Here is a 5,761-nt window from a genome sequence, read left to right on the forward strand (position 1 = left end):
ACAAGATGAAAGGATGTGTGCTTTCTCTGTACTTTCCCACTTGTGAGCTCCAACAGCCATTGTCTGTAACTCATAAGTGGCCGGAATGTTCTGTAAGTAAAAAACTTCAAAGGAACTGTTCATCGTCTCCAGCCTGTTTTTGGATAGCCAACGTTCTCATGCCCCTAAATTAAACAAACGCGCACAAGAAAAAAAAGTGACCTCCAACAACTTAGAAACACAAAAATAATATACGAGAATTAATGCAAACCGATTGTGGAAAAATTGTACATTTATGGAGAAAGCTGCAGAATCTAAACTTTTTGGGAATATTTATCTAAATGTACTTGAAAATATCATTTAAATGAATGACTTCAATTGCGTGTAATGACCCCAAAAATGTTGTTTCAGAAATAAATATTACCCCATGTAAATGAAAAATATTCAATAACCTTTACTCCAAGTACTCTAACTTGATCTCACTGGGATGGTAAAGAAAGTTGGCCAATCACAAGTTTTCCAGATAGGGATGCAAAAATGTGCATTGCATGTCACCCTTTTTTTCACTAGTTATACTGTGTATGTGCGTGTAAGGGAGAGAGTGCTTCTATTAAAAAAAAAAAAAGCTCTTACTGAATAAGAAAAAAATGACTTATTACACGTTTATATATAAAGATGGGGGGCGTGGGGGTACAAAATAGCAAAGGAAGCCCAGAGAGGGAGAGGGAAAAAAAAGACCCCAGCGAAAACTCCCGTTGGAACCCTGATTTGAACTTGAACTGAACTTGCACTTTTCCATGTACGTGTCCAGTGTTCCAACGTTTCATTGGTCTATGTTTTGCTGGGCGGGGCTATGATTTAGTGCAGGTGCGCACATCGTGTCTGCGGGCCACTAAACGCTAATCAATCCCAGCTGCTGTCGTGTCAACCTTCTCAGGGTCAGCCACTACTTTACTTAACGCGTCGTTGCGTGTTGCTCGCTGAGTTTGTGTCCAAGCCAAGGAATGGACACCTCTGGCAAGAGAGAAGGCTTCGCGACTTCCAAAATGACGATTCGTGAGGAGTCGGAGTCGAGCATTGGCACGTGAATTGCAGAGCTTCCTCTCGCGTGTGTGTGAAGAAGTCCACAATTGACTTTTCTGAGTCTAAGCAGCTTCCAAATTGTTCGTTTTGGAGGCGCTGACGTGTTCAATGAAAGAATCGTCGAGCCAACGTGGTCAAGGTAAGGTGGCTTTTTCTTTTCTTGACTGGTTAAAGTATAGCGGGTTTGTGGTTTCCCCCTCCCCTTTGAGGGTTCGTGGTGTGACATTGTCTGGTCGCGTGTTCGCACCGAGCGGCATGGCTGACTTCGTATGGTATTTGGAGGAGTTTCCTTGGATTAGTTTTACAGCAAGTTGAAAAACCTCTACCAAAATAACATCTCCAAAGATATGAAGCTCTCAAGTGTATGCATTTGCTGTCGAGTGGTCACTCGACGTGATTCACACGTCACGTATTTTGAGTGATGGCGGCCAGCCCGTTTTGTTTTGAAATTAAGCTATCAAATATACACCATTGATTTATGTCCAAAGTTTTATTTGGGTTTAGTAACGTTGATATTTCTCCAAAGAATTTCATTCAAAACGAAACTAGGACATTTCTTGAATTTGTAGTAGACTGACCCCTGTTAAATTTTAATGCAAGTAGCCCATTTTTTTTTTTTTTCAAATGAATATGTAAAATTTTATGAAAAACGTCGGATTTACCCAATCATGAAGTGAATTGGTCTTACAGACCCAAATGCTCGTAAAATTGACGGTTTCCTCTGGACTTTTTTTTTCTTTTTACCTGAAACTCAGCTATCCTGAAGTAATGGGTACTTTAGAAATTCTACTGCCAGTACACTTCCTCGAGTTGTCACCACCCCCTGCTGGTTCAATCACTATTATATATGATAAACTCGCAGGGCTTGTCTCTTTCAACTACATCCATTCCTTGAAGTCTTGACATCTTTGGAACAATGGCTAGGTTTCTAATGATGTCACCACAGTCCTTAGACAATTCATTTAAATTAATGGTAGAAAAAACTTCACCCATCACCTGTGTTCTCTGACCTCTATGACAAACAAGCTGGCGTAACTGGAAACCTGTCATTGCACTGAACAATTGCTCTAGTGGGGACTCTAACTACTCTGAATACTAGACTCTGCAGATTTGCAAAATGGAGTTCTATATATATGGAAAAGACTGTTCTTTGTACTCAACATGTCATACTTGGGTGACTTCAACTACTTGAGACTATCCTTGTTTCATACTTGTCCAATAAAGCTGACTCTCCTTTAAAAAAAAAAAAAAGGGTTATAGGGATGAAACACAAGCTTTCAAGTTAGTATTATTTCATGGCTTAAACTAAATTTCAACATTTTTTTTCATAGCTGACTCTTATTTTTTTTAAGGGTATTTCAGCTTTAAGGAGCACCTGCTTACATGCTTTTTGGTTGTCATGTGCTACTATGTAATGAACGCTACTTTGTCCAGTTCTTAAATTAGCATCTAGTTTGCAGTTTTTAACTCTGCAGTCTGCACCCAGGTTGCCATTGCAAAGTACTTTTCTTAGTCGGATGAGGTTCAATCAACAAATATGCCTGACTTCATGTACTGCTGAGTAATGAAATACAGCAGTACAGCATATTTGGTCTTTAACCCATAGATGCACAAGTGGCTCAAAAATGACCCAATGAGGTTGTTTTCTTGAAGTGAAAATGTATCATTTCATATTCCAGGTATTCCTCAAATTATTTTGTTAGGGTTTTATTCTTAAATACAGGCTGTTTTTATTGCAGTTAGTGCTCAGATTATGAGCAAGTTATGAGTTTAATTTATTTTCGAATCCCCAAAAATTGGATTTCTTCAGTGCATTTCTTTTAATTTCATCAAAACAATGAAACATTCATATTGTAATGAAGCTAAACTTGAGGCGTCGTTGTGCAGCAGCAGTCAGGTTGTGCGTCGTTCTCAAGAAAATGCACTGCAGGGAAAATAAACTTAATCATGAATGCTCGTGTATTTGTAACCAACTTCATCATTTTTATAGTAGGCTTATTTACATAAAGCATATTGCCTTCATTTATCAGGTTTATTTTAGGATTTCAGTGTTTGTGGCAGCAGACATTAATTTAAAGATTTTTTTATTTTTTTTTTTTTTTATTTTTTCCCCAATGTGGCTTGTTCAACATTTTGGGTTGCCGCTCTAACAAATAGTGTCGTGACCCGGACTCTGAAGAGGTACATCAGTGAGACGAGGTGAGACATAACTGCACCATGATAAAGGTAAGTAGAAAACATCTCTAAATCTATGCTGGATAGTCCTTGCTCTGTGATGTTTAAAAAAAAAAAAAAAAAGTTAAAGGTATTGTTTTTATAATTCAAAAGGTCAATTTATCAGTCTGTATAGGAAAAACACTTTGCAGCCTCTGGCTCAAGTCCTGGAAGAGAGAGTGGCATGTTGAGCTCTAAAATGGTTTAAACTCAATTTTAGTCTCAAACTAAACTCATTAGGAAGCTGCATTTGACATCCTGAGAGACAAGACTGCTCATGTAACAAAACATTTGCGGTGAATTGAGGGGTTTAAGCAAATAAAACTGCAAACCTCACAGTCTGACAATAAAATTAATTAAAAGGCATCTGAAAAATCATTTTAAGGTGCTAGACAAAAAAAAAAAAAAAAATTACCCAAGAAATGGAAGTGTTCACATGGCTTTTAAGTGGACTCTGAGAAACACACTTTAGAAAACTGGTTTGAACAAAAACGATTGGAAGCAACAAAATGAGCTCCTTGAGTTGGCAAGGGAAAACATGGAAAAATCTATCGCATATATTATGGATACAAACATGGAGGATGAGGTGAAATTTGCATAATTTGAAAAATATTTACATTTGTCCCACATGTCCTGTTCAGGAAGTTGCGATTGGTGGGGGACGGGCCCTTCTCCGCCGGTTGGAACAAAGGTCCTCGAACACTTTTGATGAACTTGTGTGGAAAATCCCAAGCCAGTGGGTTGGACCAACCCTCCCTTGTACAGTCCTGGTCATTGGCCTCTAATAAAGTCATTTGAATCAGATTACAAATAAAATAACAGCAGATCATCTGACTGCATTACATAAGTGTCTTTGAGACTTGCGATTATCAGAGTGCCAGCGTTATTTTTACTGCACTAGTGTCTGAATTGGTTAAATGCAACAGAAGAGACAAGTGGGCGTTAGTCAATGCTGTTCATAATTGCGTAAGTGTAAGCGACAGTTCCAATTCAGCACAAATTTCCCTTTGACCTACTGGGGTTTAGATTTGGTTCGACAGTCATTTCTTTGCTTGTTTACCATTTAATTTAATAATAAAACTTAATTCAAAATGTAATTCTATTTACATAAAGAAAAAAATCCCTAAAATCTAAAACTGACATCCAATAAAATAAACTGGCATTCAATCTAATAACATTTCAGCCTGTCATAGTACATTATCATAGCCAGTTGTAATCATTTCTGGTGACCTCCCTTTGAAAAATCAATTGTGAAATGAGTTATTTGTTAATCCCCTCACTTTGTTCACTTTTTTTTAAATTATATATAGTGCTCCTTTTTTAGCCCTGCATCTTAAATGCACAATATTCAAAATAACTGACTTTCCAAACTGCATTTACAATGTATGAAATGTTAACAGTTCCATTTGAATAGTATATAGAAAATTGAAACTTTCATCTCTTTACTTTTCTTTAGAACAATGCTGTAATGTCCGTTTTTTTTTTTACTTTTTCTGGAGTTAGTGTATGTTTAAAAATAAATAAATTTCCATATTAGTCTTTGATACTTTGCGTTGGATTTACCTTTGTTTTAGTGCTCTGAAGAGTCGCTAATGGGATGGTAGTAAACCTGCCTGACTTTAGGGTGGCCATTCTGGGATCGATTCCAATTCAGTAACGATGTACAGTGTGACTAATGACCTGTTCAGGTTGGAGTCTGCCTTTCAACCCATATTCGCTGGGATTGGCTCCAGCCCTCCTTTGCCCTTTGTGAGGATAAGTGGCTTACAAAATGGATGTGTTCCAGCAGATATTTCATTGAGACAAGGAAATTAAGCCTGGCTTTTGTGACTTTTCTGTTACAAATGTCTAATCTAGTCCTGCTTTTGGTATCCAAACACATTTACAAATTATCAGTTTATGAACTACAGTACTTTTACAATTTTCTTTACTGTCCAAGTCAATGGGTATTCAATTAGTCATTGGAACCCCCTAAATGGTGTTTGTGTCGGGTGGGGAGGAAAAATAAAAGGTTAATTATAACATGTTATATTTGACTTAACTTAAAGGGAATTCCGGTGGTATTCCATAAAACAATGTATTCAATAGGTAATGTAATATGTACTCTATCTTGACAATGTGACGTAATTTGGACAAATCCTCCCATTGATTAAGTGGTTTCAGATTGCCAACAATTGCGAATTTTCAGGGGGCGCTGCCATTTTGGCGAGTCACATGAGGCCTACATGCGCGGAGATGATTGTTAAGTGCAGACGCAATTGATTTAAGGGGACAGCATTATGATTTCGGACTGATCCTCCGTCGGAAATAGCATTATGATGTTGATTTCGGTAGCGTTGAAATACCAACACGCCATTGGTCGCAGCGGAAATACTCCCAAATAAGACAATCTAGGGACATCGAATTTTGTGGAATTGAGGAAGACTGAGAAATATTGAACCTCGGATTCGACGGATTGGTGATAACTTGTGTGCTTTTTAATATA

The 5,761-nt window shown here is 37.6% G+C and overlaps 1 long non-coding RNA gene across 1 annotated transcript; it reads left to right on the forward strand.

Annotated features, from left to right (window-relative positions):
* Nucleotides 1-897: 897 nt before the first annotated feature.
* Nucleotides 898-4,818, forward strand: LOC133503385 (uncharacterized). Its single transcript, XR_009795727.1, has 3 exons — nt 898-1,201; nt 3,220-3,288; nt 3,918-4,818. It is a non-coding gene; the product is annotated as an uncharacterized LOC133503385 (long non-coding RNA).
* Nucleotides 4,819-5,761: the final 943 nt, after the last annotated feature.

This window comes from Syngnathoides biaculeatus, chromosome 1 (genome assembly GCF_019802595.1).
Source record: "Syngnathoides biaculeatus isolate LvHL_M chromosome 1, ASM1980259v1, whole genome shotgun sequence".
Lineage (NCBI taxonomy): Eukaryota > Metazoa > Chordata > Actinopteri > Syngnathiformes > Syngnathidae > Syngnathoides > Syngnathoides biaculeatus.